Here is an 18,411-nt window from a genome sequence, read left to right on the forward strand (position 1 = left end):
CAGCCTGAAGGAAGTGGTTCAGCTCTCTGAGAATAGCGAAAACCCACGTTGTCTGTTTCAGAGACTGGTTCTGACAACTCTAGAATACCGGCTAGAGGTTATGTATGTCCTGGAGGGAAAGGGCTTCTCTGTGGCTGCCAAGGCCCTGAACTAGAAGGGACCACGGGAGCCTCTCACCACAGGGAAGGGTGATAGGAATAAACGGCTCCGCATTCATGGGTGGGTGGGGCCTGTGCAGAGAAGGGGAGAACAGCCAGGGTCGGACAGTATGATGGGTAGCCAGAAGGTCAGGAAGTCTGTGAAGGGCTCCAAGGCCTGAGCTCAGCTTCCACCATCGTCCTGGGGATGGCACGGGATGCCTGTTCACAGCATTGAATGCTGGCTGGAAGTGGGGCAGAAGCAGCTTTGCCAGCCGTCCAGCTCACCTGGGTACTGTCTGGAGTCTGGGGCTTAGGGGCTTGCCTGGGAGAGTCACTCCTCTGTCCCTGCACAGCAGCCTGTGGTGGGTCTCACAGAAGAAGGTGCATGATCAGGTTGGCCTCCACCAGCATGGCTGCCATCCTACCCTCTGGTGAATTCCTCACAAGGAAAAGGGGTATTTTCTGCCCAGGCCAGGCTGGTTCCTTCCAGCTTGCCCCCTGCCCCTCCACTGAATCCACTAGAATCCTCTTCAGTCTGGTCTCCTTCCTTCTCTCCTTCAGTCACGATGTTCCAGGATGCTCACCTGCTCTGGCCTCTCTGCTGTATAAACTCAAATGCCCACAGCCTAGACACTCAGCAGAGCAGAGTTCCATCCTGCCTCGACCCCTCCACATGACAGCCACCAGCTTCTGACAGTCCCCACACTCAGAGGCCACTGTCTGTGCTAAGCTTTAGAATCCTGCGACCTACCTTTCCTTCCTTCCCTCTTGAGACACTAGGGAGTCCAGGCTGCCTTCAAACTTAAAGCAATCCTCCTGCATCAAGTGTTAACCACTGCCTTTCTTTAGAATTCCCTCTTTTTTCCTTTCTTCTCTTTCTTTTCTCTTCTTTTTCTTTCTTTTCTTTTTCTCTTTCTTTCTTTCTTTCTTCTTTCTTTCTTTCTTTCTTTCTTTTTTTTTTTTTTTGGAGACAGGGTTTCTCTGTGTAGTCCCGACTGTCCTGGAACTCGCTCTGTAGACCAGGCTAGCCTCGAACTTAGAGATCCACTTAGCCTCCCGAGTGCTAAGATTAAAGGTGTGTACCACCACTGCCTGGCCTAGAACACTCTTGAAATTTGTTCTATGAGAATTCCTACATACCCTTCAAGACTCCACTTGCTGGAGTCCCCACCTCTGACCCTGCACTATCTATAGTGTATGGTGCTCTTTGAGCACACAGAGCTTGTGTCCATCCCACTGTGACTGGACAGCACCCTGCTTCTTCACCTGCCAGTGACAGTGTGCCTCCAAGATGGAGGGGCCAAGTTTCTCGCCCTCTTGTCCCCAGTGCGGGGTTGGCCTCAGCAGCACCCAGGAAGTATCTACCACCCAGTGAATGAACAAAGGGCTTGGGAGGCAGGGTGCTGCCTGTCATTAGCTAGTCCTCCCCCACAGGCCCCAGGAGCTGAGTGCAGGGAAGGACTGAGTAAGGGCAGAAACAAGGCGGTTCTGTGCACGCAGCCCACGGGCCAGCGTCACAGGGAGGGAGGGGCTTTTGTACCCTGTGAAGGAAAATGGCACAGGGACCCAAGCCAAGAAGCCCAGCAAGGACAGCCTCCCACTACCTCCACCTTCAGGGCACAGATGGCAGGAGCCCGTGAAGGACCTCCTCAGGGGCAGGACTGCCGGGGGCTTGCTCCTGCTCTCTTCCAGCCACTGCCTGCTCCCCAAGAGCAGGGCAGGGCTCTCCTGCCTACAGGGAGGCACACATTCTTGTCCACTGCTTTGGAGCAGTTGGGCTGCTGCCCCTGGTGGCTGAGGCCAGGTCTGGGGCTGCCCAGGGACAGAACATTCAGTGAACTGGGAACTGGCATGGGGTAGTAATGCCAACTTTAGGCCACAATGACGCAGCTGGAGGACAGAGGGGATCTTCATGGGGCCAGATGCAAAGGGCATTTTTTGTATCTGAATGTGGGTGGGGTGGGAATCTGAACTACCCGGGAGCCTAGCCACCAGAGAGTGGCTCCCGCAAAGGCCAGAATGGCTGGGAGACCTGCCTCCTCTGGTCTATAAATCCAAACTCTTCTGGAAGCCTATCGGGGATACCTCTCCACTGGGCATGTATTCAAAGGGTTCCCGCCGCCTACCTGCTGGTTCAAAATACACATAGTCAAGGCACAGCTACCTGGGTGAAAGAGGAGCAGGCAAGAGGCTGGGTCATCTTAAACCCAGCCAGTAGTTAACTGCTGGCCTGCTGGCTGGTGCCCAAGGGTCGGCAATCTCCCAGTAGTGTAGTTGGGTGGTTCACACTAGACATAATTCTCAGGCAAATGCTCCTCTTCCTCTGTTTTGTTATAACACTAGACCTAGGTTCTGTAGGTGGGTGGGGAAAGAGTGTGCTTGAAGCTGGGTGTTCCTGCCCTGTCCCTTGAGGAAAACTGGGTCGTGCTGATTATAAACATATTTAGGTAGACATCCTTCCCGTGGAGTCCATGTCCTCATTCAGTCAAGGGCTCTCTGGTATCCACTACAGTCAAGGCCTGGTGGCTGAGAGACTTACAGTGAGATTTATTCCTATCACAGCCCTGGAAGGGCCGGGCCTGCCTGGTCCCTGAGTTCATGGCACCCTCCAACCTTGGGCTCCAGTGCTTGCTCTTGTACCCTTGTAACCCTCAGTCTGAAGCCTATCTCTAGTCCTGTCCCTACCTGATACCCAGCTGAAGCCACCAAAGCTTCATCGGGATTCTTCATTGGCTTGGAGCAATTTGAAGGGTGGCTACACCTCAAGGATTAGGGCCTTCACCCAGCTCCAAGCTCCAACAACAGAGGCTGGCCAATGGCAGATCTGAAAGAGTCTTCATGAGGCCCCTACTGAGGTGTCTTAGTTGCTATTCTATTGCTGGAGAGAGACACCATGACCAAGCAGCATATAAAAGAAAGCATTTAATTGGGGGCTTCTTTGTGGTTTCAGGTTCGTCTATAACCATCATGGTGGGAAGCGTGGCAGCAGGTATGCAGGCATGGTGCTGAGGCAGTAGCTGGAAGCTTACATCTATCTTACTAGCAAGATGGAGTAAAAAAACAGAGGGCCTGGCATGAGCTCTTGAGACCTCAAAACCCAACCCCAGTGACACACCTCCTCCAACAAAAAGACCATACCTTCTAATCCTTCCTAGACAGTCTACCAACTGGGAACCAAACATTCAAATATATGAGCCTATGGGGGCCATTCTCATTCAAACCACTACATTAGGGCTGTGGTTCTCTGGCCACTAAAGGAAGTGGAGACACCTTCTATGACTGGTACCACCCTTGCAGTCAGCACAGGTAACCAAAAGGTTCCTTCTCTTGCCAGTCCAACAAAGCAAAAATGTGGCCAGGGGTCTGATCCAGTGTCCTGCCAAATGCTCTGCCATTTTGGCTCTGTAGTAGGATCACCCCTTCCACAGATACCCCAGCAGGAGTGCAGTGCAACTGGAAATGCTGTACACTTTGAGAGCCACCCAGCCGAACCTCCAACGCCTGCACTTCTCCACAGAAGAGCCAGGCTGAGGAGAAGGACAGGGCTCCCAGCCAGCCCTCTGTGCAGTGGCGAGGAGCCCTGTCTCCCAATGCTCTGCTCCAGGCTCTGGTGCTGTAGTGCCCCGGCTCCCATCCCCCTCCCAGGGCTCCAGCTGTTTGCTCTCACTCTTGCTCCACCTCCACCAGAGCAAAAACCTGTCAGCATGTCCGCAGAGCGACGAGTGAGTGGGGACCTGTGCCCCCAACTGAGACACACCCTCCCCTGCATGTGGGCAGCATATGTTGGAGGCTGGATGTGCAGCCCAGAGGCAGGAGGGGACATGTTGTCTGTCCTAGCTCCACGGCTTCCTGAGGTCCTTGGTGGTCTCAGCCATATGGATAGCAAAGACCTATAGTGGGGCAGCACTGACCTTACTAAATTCTTCTGAGACAGAGTCTCAAGGACCCAGAGTCCATCCCAAGCTGATCTGTCCTCCAACTGGGAGGGACCAGACGTCTCCGCTAGCAGGAGATGGTGCTTGTTAGTCAGTTTCAAGAGGGCCGAGCCTTGATGGGTAAACTGAGGCAGAGAAAGAAGGTACCAGAGGTCTCACACATTTTTAAGAGCCACAGACTCAGGTCAGGGGGCTGGCTGCTGGTTGCATATGTGACATCCTGGCCTCCTACCTGCCCCACTGGGCCCCAGGAAATCTTGCTGACAGGGAGACAGCAGGAAGCCCTGTTGTGTCTAATGGAGAGGTGTCCCTCATGGCCTTCAGAGCAGACTTGATGTGTAGCCAGGGAAGGCAGGTCTCCCAGCTCCATTCTTCTGGCTTTTGTGGAAGCCAAACCTGCTGGTGTCTTAGCTTCTCCTGACTCAGATGTTGAGATACCCTTTGCTTCATTACCTCTGACTCCATGACGTGACGCTCAGAGCCCTGCGTTGTGGGGAGATGACTGCCAGCCAGTGTGTAAGCTGAACTCTGGGTCATTGGGTCCTCCACCTGTTGGGTGCAGACCTGGCAGGATATCCCTGGGAGCTCTGCCCAGCACTCCGTACAACTGTGGCCCATGTCTCTAGGGACAAGGAACAACTACTCAGGGGGTGGGGACAGCCCGGAGTCCCAGCGGTAATGGCAGAGTGGGTTTGCAACATTTCAACCTAATCTGGATCCAGGCTCCTCTAAATGGCCCCTCTGGGAGCTGCTATTGGGCTTGGTGACCTTTGGCCAGACCCTGACATCCGAGGCAGGGGCACCTCTCCCCTCCTTCCACCTCTGGTCCAAGTCTCAGCTGCAAAGTGTCTGCAGCTTTGACTGTGAGGTGAAGAGAGCCCATAGTCCATAAAAGCTGACAAGACGGAGGGCTGGAAGCCTCTGGGCAGGGCCACAGAGGGCAGCTTAGAGTAACCAGGACCAGAAACCAGGCCTGAGCAATGTCAGACCTGAGGTGCTAGAGACAGCAGGCAGCTGGCAACAGAAGCCAGGAGAGGATTTTGCAATGGACACTGTTACCTGCTGCCCAGGATCACCCTGTGGCCTGGTCTATTCGTGATTTAGTTCAACTGATGACACCTACCAACCAGAACCCCGCCCATGGAGCCACCAGAACCTCCTCCACACAGTGGACAGCTTCCTATGAGGTGAGTGTGGGCAAAGCAGGAGCCAGCTGTTGGTGTGACAGTGTTCTCCTCGAAGTCCCTGGTCACGGCTCTAGTGTGTGGTAGGTGTCCTCAGTTTGTATGCCTACTGAGGATCTTTAGAGTTTCTAGTTGGTGCCGACAGAGCCCTTCAAAACTAAAAGCCAGCCAGCTGTGGTGGTGCACACCTTTAATCCCAGCACTCGGGAGGCAGCAGCAGGTGGATTTCTTTGTGTTTGAGACCAGCCTGGTCTACACAGCGAGTTCCAGGACAGCCAAGGCTATATTTTATGAGACCTTGTCTCAAAAAACCTCAGCAAACAAAACAAAACCAGAAGTGACAATCTGGTAGACCCAACAGTGGTCGGAAGCTGTAGGCAGCCGTGGAAGGACAAGACAAGTGGCTCCTGCTTGTCCCACCTCCACTGCCTCTAATGCGCGTTCTTATGCCAGGCACCCTGCACTCAAGGGCATTTCCGACCTACCCCGTAAAACTCTGCTGGGACTCAATCCCCAAGGAACATGTATGTCTAGCAGGCAGTTTTCCTTGAAGCCCTCCTACTCCCAGCTCCGGCCTCCTTCCTTAGGTACCCACTCCGTGCCCATGGCACCCACATTAGCACCTTTTGCTCTCCTACAACTGTATGGTATCAGCCCTGGTTCTGCCGTCGGTCCTCAACCTTCACACAGGGACACAGGGGTTCCTAGAGGGCTGGCTTTGACACCCGTGAGTCCTTGGGCAAATGGACATCCAGAGCCTTCTCTGTCTATGAAAGTAAGCTGAGACAAGCCCCTCCCGAGGCCGCAGTGGGAAGTAAGGAGACGAAGCGGCTGGGGCACAGTGTGCCCACAGCAAGTGCTGGACCTAGGGGACAGGCTGGATGCACAGACGACGGGACCCAAAGCTGGAGCTTGTTCCCTGATAGAAGACTGATGTAGGCCTGCTACACTAGGTGGCCAATCAATTGTGCCTCCGTTTCCTGTTGTTTCTCAGCTGGCTCCAGCCAGAGTGGGCAGGGATAGCTTCCAGGCCTTTTGGGGAGTCATACTGGAGGGATCCTCGCCAGGTCCTGAGGCCCACGTATTTCAGCAGGAAGCATTATCCTTAAGGGGCTCTCAACAGAACCACAAAGTTGTGTGCTGGCCACAGGGTGCAATGCGGTCTCTGAGCAAGCCCCTGCAAGCAACAGATACTCAGGCCCTGCAAACGCTTGTGCAGTGGTGCCGGGGACAGAAAATGCAGCCACTCACACCTCTTGGGTCCTCAAGCCAAGGAGAAGTTCACAAAGTCATCTGTGAAAGTGATGGCCCTGGAAAGTCTACCCAGGATGGACACCTATGTGTCCCGGGGACCCGAGAAGAGGACTTGCCCCACACAGCTCGTCTTCACGGCAGTTAGGGAAGGAGATGCTACCCCTGTCTTACAGCTGACAACCCAAGGGTAATTGGCGTGCCTGTGGTCACAGAGATGGGATTGAGAGGTTGGTTTGGAAACCTATGTAGCCTGGTCTAGATCCCATGGGGGTCCAGGACTGAACTATCAGGTGATGAACAACGGTGGGGGCTGGCAGCTGGCCTGGGACAGAGGGACCTCTAACAGCTGTTCATGTTTTGATGGAAACATGGTAAGCACCTGGTATGTGTGTTTGGATTTAAACAAGTTGGTCCCACCCCTCGCCGAGCGCAACAGCTGGGTCCCTGAGAGATCTGTACCCGCCACACCCAGGGCACGGGGCCAGGGTCCACTCACTCAGGGCCTCTCGAGAAAGCCACTCAGCCCTCTCAAGCTGGCTTCCTGAGGCTGCACCCCTAAACTCTGAGCTTTTATATGGGGCCAGGAGAGTAAAGGCATGGAGGAGGAGGCATCCCTGCTGGTCTTGCAGCTGGCTGGTGCCGAGCAGAGCTCAGTGACTGAGACACGGATCCTGTTAGCAGGCAAAAAGTGAGGCTGCCAGGGACTTGACACCCTGGGAGGGGGGACTGATACTCCTAAGAACAGCTTGCCCAGGGTACCAGGTAGCAGAGCAGGGCATCCCCTTGGAACCTCTGTCTTGATCTCTCTGCTCCCAGTGAGCGCTCACCTCCCTTCATGGTGTCCATGGCCAGCCAGCTGCTCCCTGGGAGTTCCTGCTCTATGCAAGTGTGACCTGAGCTTAGAAACCGACCTTGTGGCTCTCCAGGGACTTCTGGTGGGCCAGCCTCTGCCTCTATCCCACCTGCTCCACTGAGAAGCACGAAACAGGGAATCCAGGTGCCCAGAGGTCCTGAAGGAACACAGGCCACAGCAGCCACTTGGTGATATACAGCATGGTCCAAAAGCCTGGGTCAAGCTGCCCCTCTGAAGCTCCACCCTGAGCAAGCCGTCCCTCTGAAGCGCAAGGACATAGGAATAACTGAGGATGCCTCTGAGTGTTAGGCTGAGCCAGCACTGAATAGCAGGGCAGACTGCTGTGACTTGGCCCTATCCAGGGGTAGGGACTCACCCTGCTCTTATTCCAGATGCACCAGCATCTCTGCTGGAGAGACACTGACTTGAGTATTCAGATCCATGGAAGGAACACTGTTCTACCTCAGGCCCGGATATTTCTGCTAAGAGTTCATTCTAAAGCAACATGGAGTTTGGTCTGTGGAAAGTGCCCGGTAAAGGCTTGTGGAATTAAAAGACAAACGCGCGAAGGGATTTCAGGGCTGCATAGAGCAGCTGCACACTGCAGGCCATAGCAAAGAGGGCACTCCCCTGCAGCAAAGTGAGTCCAGAGTTGGACTAGAAATAAACCTATTAGCCTTAATTCCCCGTGGATCTACTTGGTAGGACACTACATAGCTTTGAAGAGGACTCAGGATGAGTAGGCAAGAGTTAAATGTTACAGGTGAGAGTTACAGAGATTGGGAAATGAACCACTGTCCCAGTGAGGCCACTGTGAAGGCACGCTTAGGCTCCTTGGAGGTGGCTTGGGAAAGCACAAGATGAGGACAACAGTTCTGTACTGTCACTTCTCCCGAGAACCAGATGATGGTGATGATGACGACAATGACGATGATTTGAGACAGGGTCTTACTATGAAGCCTTGGCCTAGATTTCACTAGGTACACCAGGCTGGCCGCAAACTCACAGAGATTTACCTTCCTCTGCCTCCTGAGCTTAAAGGTGTGTGCTACCACACCCAGAAAGTTTATTCTTTAGTCTCAGCCAGGGCCACGGCAGCCCCTTCTGAACCTGTGTCTTGACAACTATGGGAGGAATACGACTAGCTAGGGCTGGCCCCGAAGGCAAATACTTGTCTGGGTACAGCAGATGCCATGCGCTCTGCAGACCATATCCAATTGTTGCAGACAGGGCCGAGCCAGGTAACCCTGAGGCGGGGGTATACTGTCAAGCACACAAGCCACCTGACCACAGGCCCCTCTCCCCAGCCACTGGCTGCAGCAGGTGTCATAGGGGGTCCCAACCCAGGGAGGGGGCATGCCCAACATCATGGTAGCTCATCATAGCACCTCAAGGAGACCTCAAGTCACACACCAAAGAGAAACAGGGCAAGACACTCCAGAGCAGTGGTTCTCCACCTTCCTAACTCTGCACCCCTTTAATACAGCTCCTCATGTGGTGATCCCAAACATAAAACTATCTCGTTGCTGCTTTATAACTGCAATTTTGCGACTGTTAGGAATCATAATGCAAATGTCCAATATGTGACCCCCCAAGGGGTCATGATCCATAAGTTGAGAACCATTGGTTTAGCGGCTTCTGGTCAAAGAGCCAGCAGAGGGGGACAAGGGTCTCAGCATCACCCTCATGTTGGAAATAACCAGAGGAATACTCTATCGAGCCCCCAAACCTGACAGTCTCTATAGTGTAGTCCCCTAGTTTCCAAGTGAGGAAACTGGGGCCAAGAGAGGGCAGATACTGTTGAGGAAGACTGTGCCCGAGAGGTCAGAGCCAGGCCTCGGGCAAACGAGTCTCTCTGCCACCCCAGGCGAGTGCCTGGTTAGGAAGGGTGCCCTCCAGCCCTTCCCTAGTCCCTCTCCCGTGTGTCGAGCACTGCAGGTTACCTTCATGCCTCTGTACGCATGAGAAAACCGAAGCAACCCCAGAGGGACCAGGTAGGAGGCCAGCATCCTACCCAGATTTATCTAACACCTCCTGTACTGGGCTCCCCGAAAAGCTAACTAAAGCACCTCCTTAAATCACAAGCCAGAAATGCCAGCTCGTAAATCAGCTGAGTGGTAGGGTGAGGGGCCATTCAGCTCACACCGGGAAGCCAGCCTGCCTGAGGTGCTGTGCCCCACACTGGGCCAATTGTGTCCATGGGGGACCCTGTCCAAGCTGCCTGGGCTCCTGGCGGGCTGCCTGGACGGCTCCTGGACAGAATCTTGTTTTCTCCGGTTTTCATCCATGACCAGGAGGCTGAGCTGCTCCAAGGAGTGTTTACTCAACGCAGCTTTGACCCTCCAAGCCCTGCCTTCCGTCCCTTTGCCTTCCGTCCCTCTGTGCCTAGGAAGCTATCAGCCTGTCCCAAGGAATCTGGGACCTCTTCCCCTGGCCCACTGCTTGCCACCATGAGTGGATGACAGCAGCAGGACCCAGTGACCCACAGAAGGTGCTGGAGAAAAAGAATTGCAAAAGGGTTTGGTGGCAACTTAGGCTTGAGATTCTTGGTTGAGATTTTTCCTGAGTCTGGAGAAGGCCGCAGTGATTAGTGTCCGCTTATCTCTGCAGCTCCCTCCATGGGTCTCACAAGAGAAGGCCCTCGTTAACTTTCAGTTTGGTGTATTAGAATCAGCTACGCTGGGATATGAGGATGTGCAGGGCTTGTTGGGGGTTGGAGAGACAAGGGGAACGGGATTTTTTTAGGGTGCTATGGGGGTGATCACTGGGAAGCAGGCCCCGGTGCATCTCCCATTCCAGCTATTCCTGGGTGAGGAATGGTCACAGCAATCTCTCACCCAGTGGGTGCCTGCGCGGTCGTGTCCAGTAGGTCCTGAGCACACTAGCCTCTGAGGCTTTCTGCTGGGGGTTAAGATCCCACAAGGCTTGTTTCCGCTCCCTGCTCACTTGACTTCCTGACTCATTTAATTTGCTTATTCTCTCATATAAACCTGTTTGTCTCGGGTGTATTCACTGGTGGGGGAGGGAAGCACGCACCTGTGGTTATCTTAAATTGTCCCTAAACGAAGTTCCTCAGAGGTGAAACCTTAGAGGCTAATTGCCTCCAGAGACTCTTGGGAAGGGCTGTTAGTCCGAGATCAGAGGTGAGTGGAAAAAGCTGGTTTAGGTGTTTGGTGGAAGCCCTATGGACACAGACCAAAGTTCATGCCAGTGTGAAAGTGGGAGGCAGCTGGTACAGGGTGAAGAGAGGAGCTATATATAGCTATATAGAGAGAAGAGTGGGAAGTCTCGGGTCATTTGTAGAGGTAGCATCTGCAGAAACCAGGACTGCAAACCTATCCGGCTACCTACTTCTGGGCAGCTCATAGACCTAGAAGAGAACCTACAATTGCCATTTTCTTAAACCTGTATGCCTTCTAACTTTATTCTAAATGCTCATCCTTTTGCCCACTGGGAAGTGTAGCTCTCACCCCTCATCAAAGAAGCTTCCCTTTGCAGCAGATGGAGACGGTTACAGGGAGCCATAACTGGTCAAAATGCAGAGACGAAGCAACCACTGGGCGCTCAGACTCAACTGATACGTCCCAATGTGACCCCTAAACCTGAGACTCAGGGAACATGGTGGAAGGGCGGGTAGGAAGCCTGTAAGAGCCCGAGGACCGGAATATCTATCTGCTAGACAGTGTCTCCTAGAGATGACAGTGAACCTGTACCCAGGAAATCTCAACAATATAGTCACCTACATAGGACCTCCATAATGACAGTACCGGCTGACACGCCAACGTGAGTGAGGGACATTTCACAAGGCCCCACCCCTAGAAGAAGAGCTATGGGCAATCAATGGTTCAGAGAAGGAGGTGTCGTCCCCCATACCCAGCCAGGGATAAGCCCTCTGATGGGTTATCCAATCACAAGTGGTCAGCCTTGAACATATACAGAACAACCCTAAGTGACTCAGTAGGCTATGAGTGTGTGTATGTATGTGTGTGTGTATGTATGTAACAATAATAATTATAAAAAAGAGATCATGAATCTCAAAAGGAAAGGGAGAACGTGGGAGGAATTGGAGAAAGGAAGGGGTGGAAATAATGTAAATACAGAAATAATGTATGGAACCCCTCCCCAATTTAAATAAAAGGAAGTAGAAGGCTGCAGAGATGGCTCAATGAGTACGAGCGCTGGCTTTGCAAGCATAGCCTGAGTTTGAATCCCTAGGGCCTGTGTTAAAAAAAAAAATGCTGGGCATGGCTGCACTCCAGTGTTGGAGGGTGGCAACAGGCAGATCCTAGCCAGCTCAGCTAAAACAGGTGTTTCGGGCTCAGTGAGAGACCCTGTCTCAATGGAACGCGGTGGGAAGTGATGGAGGGAGACGCTCGGCATCCTCTGGCCTGCGCATGCCCGTTCACAAGCATACATACACATGAAGGAAGGAAGGAAGGAGAAGGGGAAGGGGAAGGGGAAGGGGAAGGGGAAGGGGAAGGGGAAAGGAAGGAAGAGAGACAGAGAAGGAAAGAAACTAAGAACAAGACAAACCCAGAGCAGGCTGAGGCAGGAACCAGGAAGACACCCACACAGCACCAGTTGCCCCTGTGTGTCTAGAGAAAGTCCTTCCCTCCTCTGTATCCCCATCCACAGGCACCCTCCTGTGCTGTTTAGAGCCTGGAGCTTCCAGAAGAGCCCCAGGGCAGAACAGGTAGAAGGGACAGTTGGAGTAGGAGCCATGCCCTCTGGGTCTCTCCCCCTGGGGAGAGAGCTTCACAGCACCTACAGAGACACCTCACTATGCACTGGGCTGGGCCTTAACTTTTCAATTGTTTCCATAAAACACCCAAGAGTCCCCCCAGTAAGTGTCATGCATGCCAATATTTCAACTCGCTCTGTACCCCAACTGCCATATTGATATATCTGAACCCCCAAGCGGCACTTAGGTACCCTCTATCCTGCGAACTCTTCCCCGACCACTTGGAAGGACAACTCTGTCTCTGTCTGTGCTCCCCACGTAGAGATGTGGAAACAAGATTTCCTGGGTTTGGGGCTGGTGGAAAAAAAAAAACCTCAGAAGAAAACCGATGACCTCAGGCCTTTTCTGTCTAGGGCAAGAAGCCTACTTCTGAGGCCAGAGGCTGCTTACCTTAAGCCAGCCCCTTGCCTTGCTGAGCCCAGTTAGGGCTGGGAATGCACCCTGCCCCCTATTAGCTGGCTGTGTGACCTGCTCTTTGCCTTACCAAAAACGACGCCTGTTCTGGAAGGGCCATACCTTCTCTCAGATACAGAGCCTGGTGACAGTGGTGGGCATGGGATCCTAATGTCTCTTCACATAGGGTCCAGCCCGCTGTGCGGCTGGGAGACAGACAACTGCCTGGCCTCCTGAAGCTACTGCCTTGGGGACACGAGTTTAGTCCCTGCACAGAGGCAGGTATTGAGTGTGGGGTGGGGACTACAGATGTTTCAAGCAAGGAAACCAAGTCCCAACTGGGCTGTTGGGGTCGCTCACCATTACCAAAAGCAAAATTAGGCCTTGATTGGGAATTCTGGGTTGGCAGAGTTCTCGTTTCTGAGTTGGGAGAAAGCCTTCCCTGACCATGCCCTTCCTATACCCATCTCCAAAAGACAAATGGCCACATCCAGAGGGCAGCATGGCATTATCTCCAAACTATTGGGTGGGGTGGACATATACATGCACGAAAGTGTTATTAACAGAGCTAGGCCCTTACAACATCACAGGCAATAAAGACACCCAGTTGCAGCACAGCCCACAAGGTCCCGGTACTTTCCCATGGATATGTGGGGAAGATGCCTCCCTTCACAGGCCCCAGACAAAGCCAAGTGTTTGTTCTGCACACCAACCCCCCCCCCTCAAAACACCACATCTTCCTGCTGCTGGTTGATGGGGGAAAATAGAAAGAGACATGAACAGGGTGGGAGGGGCAGCAGAGACAGAAAGAGAGGGGGAGGAAGACAGTCGGAATGAGTGCTGCTAACGCTACCCTCTGGAAAGAATGACAGATTCAAAACCTGCAATGCCGGTCAACTGCACATCTATTTTTCTAAGCAGAGGAGGTGGGGGCATAGAAAACTTTCCTGAAAGGATTTGGCCTTGAAGTATAAAGTCAAACAACTGGAACTGGCAGGCAGACAGCTCTGGATTCCACCAGCCTGAAGAACTGTGGCCAGTGGCAGGTCAGGCTGAGGCACAATGTAGCTATTCATAGCTCCGCTGGGCCGGGGCCTTCAAGTGTGAGAGGGCCATGGCACCAGGGACCCCAGAGGTCTGGTCCAGAGCCAACTATAGCTCTGTGGCTGTGGGGCTCCTCACAGAGGCAGGGAGGCCAATGGGCCAGTTTAAGGGCAGACAGGACAAAGTCCTGCTCTGAGCCACACTAACAAACACATCAAAGAAACACCTAAGAACTGAGATGTAGGCCATCAATCACGGTAGTCGAACTGGATAGAGCTCCGGTACCATGAGCTCCCTAAGCCTGCTGGGCTCCTCTCCGCTCGCCCTCGTGAACACAGCCCTACCTTCCCCTGTGGACCTGCCATGGGCTTTTTTCTGCAGTCACAGCCACGGCTTCTGCACACAGAATAGACAAGAAGCTGGCATGGGGGATGCATGCTGGAAGAGGGACAGAAGTTCCATCTGTTTTGTGGTAAATGACCGCCATTCACAGGCGCCATCTTTAATCTCTGAGCTGTTGGATGCAGAAGGCCCTGGGCTTCCGCATCAAGTGTCTGCCTCAAGACTGCCTCATGGTGGCAGGAACAAGGTTTTGCGAGGGTCTGGCCAGAACTGTTTAGCACACTGGTCCTTGAAGGTGACAAGCCTGCTCTCTCATTGCACTACAGAAGGCACTGTGAGGTCACCAGAGAGCCCTCATCAGGAGTTCTGCTGGGGAAAAGCACAGTTTATGTCCAGTCCATGCTTCTAAGTAAGCAGTACAACTAGTAGAGAGAAGGACATGTAGGTTTCCTAACCATGACTCTTCCTTCTTCAGCCTAGGACACAGCAGTGTGACCACCACAGCTCCAGCTGCCCCTGAGCCTCTCACTCCACTCAGGATTAGTGAGGAAGCAGATAAGGTGACCTCAGGGCAGGGCTCATCTCTTAGAAGGCAGCCTCAGGGAGCTATGTCCTCCTAAGCTGCTGCCACTGCTGTCCCTACAGAAATAGGTCCGGAAAGACGGTCATGTTTATGTGAACGTTTGGAGACGTATCTGTCTTAAAGCGCAGGAAGCGTCTCTAAAGAGGAAGGCTTATTGTCCTCTGGCCTTCACAGACACGGCCAAGAAGCTGACAGGGGCCACTTCTGACCCCGCTAGGTTGAGGCTGGAGGAGTTACGGTTGGCACAGATACTCTGAGTGCCAACTATAATGGGCTGTGTCCAGAGCTGGGCCACTGGACTCACCCAGTGACTCAGACACCCAGTACTCAGTGCAACACTGGGAGAGGCCAGGAGCCAGAGGTCAGGAATACAAGTCCAGTTTGAGATAAAGCTCCCACCTCCGGACCCCTGTGATCTCCCCAGGTTGGTCTTGAGACACCTGAATTCCCTTTGAGGTGGAGGTGGAGGCGGAGGCGGAGGCGGAGGCGGAGGTGGAGGTTACCCCAGGGCCTTCCCAAGAGCCAAGGAGTCCCAGGGTGTGTCCCATGTTGGTACTTCTCGTGAAAGCGGGGCTTTTCTGCTCTATATTGATTGATTCATTTGAATGTGTGGCTATCCCTCTGCCTCCGCCTCCCAAGTGCAGGTGGGAGCTGCCTTCAACTTCCCTGCTCTTCCCACCCCCTCCTCCGCTCCCTCTGCAGCCCATTCCCGGCTTCCTTTCTTACTCATGCCTACCCTGAGTTTTGCAGATATTGGTTGTAACAATCTCCTCTCTGAGTGGCACCTGTGCATCTAACCCCAGGGCTACAGTGGCACAGCTAGGAATACTCACCTGGAGATGAAATTAACTGATGTAGCTTTTTAGTTTGGTTTTTGTTTTTGAGACAGGCTAGCCTGGAACTCCTGACCTCCTGTTTCAGGCTTCTAACTGCAGGGATTACAGACAGCGACCATTACTCCAAGCTATTGTCTCCTCTGCCCCTCAACTGCTAAGATTAAAGGTGTTTGCTGCCACACCTAACCTACTGTCTCTATTCCTGAAGCCAGTTTCACCCCAGAAAATCATGAGACCCCATTTTCCTCCTTAGAACACACAGTGGGTGCCTAAGTGGGCCACACACAGTAATACCAGTTGGCAAGGGCCAACTGGGCGTGTCTGTCCCCAGCTCCATACGTGGTGGCAGAGGGACCTGATGCTGCAGCTGGAAAGCACGACAGAGAGGCACTAACACCTCAGGAAGAGGCAGGATGTCGGCTCCCCTCCTCAACCCCAGAACCGGCTGACACACTTCAGGCATGGCACCACATTAATCTGATAGCCTCCAACTTCCTCCTAGTGGTTAAAAAGACTCCACGTGACAGTGACTTAAATGTGCTCACACGTAAATGTGCCTGTGCCCGCGGATGCAAAGAAAGCCAACACCCAAGACAATGAGAATAAAATAGAGCAATGTAATCCAGGGAAGGCCTCTTTAAGTGAGCAAACCTTTTAAACTAAATGATTAATTCATTTATTTCTTGAGACAAGGTCTCGTTTGGTAGCACAGGCTGGCTGTTGGGAGCTGGGATTACAGGTGTGATCCAGTATGTTCAGTGTGCAAACTTTCAACTCATGAAAAATCTTGACCCGTTAAAATATACAACAGCAAGGTGGCCGAGGTCTGCAGGCACACTGTGCCCACCCTGCCTGTAGGCTTCTGCAGACCTTCCCGCTGCCTGCTGGAGAGCCTGCCCTTCCCTCAAGGCGACAATCTCATCTCGTCCACAAACACAAATGAAGGGGATGCTGCTGGATCCCATGTCACCAGGCAAACTATCCTTGAGGCAGCGATCTGTTCGCAGGTCAAGTGGGGCCATTCTATATTCTCTCCCCATGAATCTAGGAGGCCCCCCGAGGACGGGTTCACCTCTTACTTGTTACTGACCTGCGAGTCACATCAGATGAAGTCTTGGGACAAGGCCGATTTACTTCCCCTAATTCTGCCCCCGTGCAGGAAGGAGGATCCTCGAATCACTTCCGGTTTCTGTCCACTTACTCCACCAGGGAGGATTGGCTTGTCTCACAGACGTCCCCTCCTATACATGGCAGGTACACAGAGAGGAAGCAGTCCCAAGTGTAGGAGGGGCAGGGACCTGTGTCACTAATCTGCTATACTATGGGCCCCCTAGCCATGAGGAAGATGGCTCAGAAGGTAAATAAAGATTTACCACAAAGCCTGACAATCAGAGTTTGATCCCTAAGGACTCGCAACAAAAGAGAAGAACCGATTCCTGCAAGTTGTCTCCTGATTGCCACACGTACACTGTGACTGTGCACACATGTGCCCCCAAACCCATAGGTGGACTTAAAACTTATTCTGTCTCTTCTAAAAAAGAAACGCGTCCAACAGAGATCCAATTCCATTCATAACCGCATCAAAAATAATAAAGTAATAATAAAATAGTAGCTGGAGAGATAGCTCAGTGAATAAGAGAACCTAAACCCCTAGCACCCACATTAAAAGCTGGCTGGAGCTGTGCACACCTGTAACCTCGGTGCTGTGGGGGTGGAGACGGGAGACGCAATGGGACATAGCTCCAGGTTCAGTGAGAGACCTTGTCTCAGAGGAATGAGGAAGACCGCGATGGCGCAGGACACCTGATGTCCTTCTCTGGCCTCTGTCGTTGCACGCACAGGAATGAGTATGCACAACCACATACTACACACGCACACACGTGGAAAACTTTAAAATAACAAAATAGCAACAAGTTTAACATCAGAAGTGTAGAGCTTTCATTCTGAAATGCACAAAATATTGTTAAAATAAATCAAAGAAGACCCAAATGAACAGGAGAATGTGTGCATGGATAGGAAGACTTAATACCGTAGTGTTCCTCACCATGGCCCACATGTTCTCACGTTCATGGGTGGAAACCCACTAGCCAATGTGATAGCATTAAAGAGTGGGCTTTCGGGGATCTGTTAGTGACTTTATAAAAGGCTACAAGAAAGTACCCAGGCCCTTCTCCCCTTCTGCCTTTCCCCCTGAGGACACATGGAGGGGCGCCATCTTGAAAGGGGAGAACAAGCCTCAGGAGCCACTGACTCTGGCAGCACTGACCTTGGATTTACCTGAACCGAGGAGACTTATTTCTCTCCTTTATAAACTGCTCAGTCTTGGGTGTTTTGTGACAGCAACGTAGTCCAAGACAGCCCCCAGCTTAAACTATGGATTCAACGCAATCCCAGATGAACTCACAGAAACTGTCAGCTTGATTCTAAAATTCACACAAAATTGCAAAGGACCCAAAACGAAGCAGGAAGACTCGTGCCTGCCAACCTCAAAGCTAACACAAAGCGAACAGCAACTGTGCAGTGTGGTGCTGGTACCGGCACAGACCATCCATGTACATAAGACCAACTGATTTATTACTATCATTGTGTACCTGTCCGCACATGTGCACAACGCAACATGCCCGACTCTGCTCACGACAGCACGGTGTTTTTAGACTTCTTTTTCTTTTGAGGTATGTTTTTATGTACATGAAATGTGTAATGAGACGAGATGAAAGCCTGGAGCCCACCCACGTTTGTCCACTGCAGCCCAGAATATAAACGGTAGGGCAGCAGTATACTGAAATACTATGGTGTCACACTGGTGCGGAAATGCTGATCTCAAGGTGTGCCAGGCCTAGAGATGAATAGGTGCTATGTGCGGCTTTCCCCTGTTGGCGCCTTGTGACGTGCACACAACTGGGGGAGACTGGCTGGTGCTCAGAACAGCACTGCCTTCCCTTCCCAGAAGTCGGCTATCTGAAGGAGTGACTCATGTTTGCCAGAGTTGGGGCAGCAGAAGAAGGCAGCGGACAAGTTCCTTGGCAGGATGGGATGGGTAGGGAGGGTAGGACAACATAGCCGGTCTTGCCCATCACTTCTCCTGCTACTAGCTTGGAGACCCTTA

General features: G+C 52.6%; 1 protein-coding gene across 1 annotated transcript in view; it reads right to left on the reverse strand.

The window, feature by feature from the left end:
- The window catches only part of Lhpp (phospholysine phosphohistidine inorganic pyrophosphate phosphatase), an 83,752-nt gene that overhangs the window by 2,207 nt on the left and 63,134 nt on the right, over window positions 1–18,411 (reverse strand). The gene's annotated exons all lie outside the window — the stretch shown is intronic.

Source organism: Myodes glareolus, chromosome 7 (genome assembly GCF_982192425.1).
Source record: "Myodes glareolus chromosome 7, mMyoGla1.1, whole genome shotgun sequence".
In the NCBI taxonomy this organism is placed as follows: domain Eukaryota; kingdom Metazoa; phylum Chordata; class Mammalia; order Rodentia; family Cricetidae; genus Myodes; species Myodes glareolus.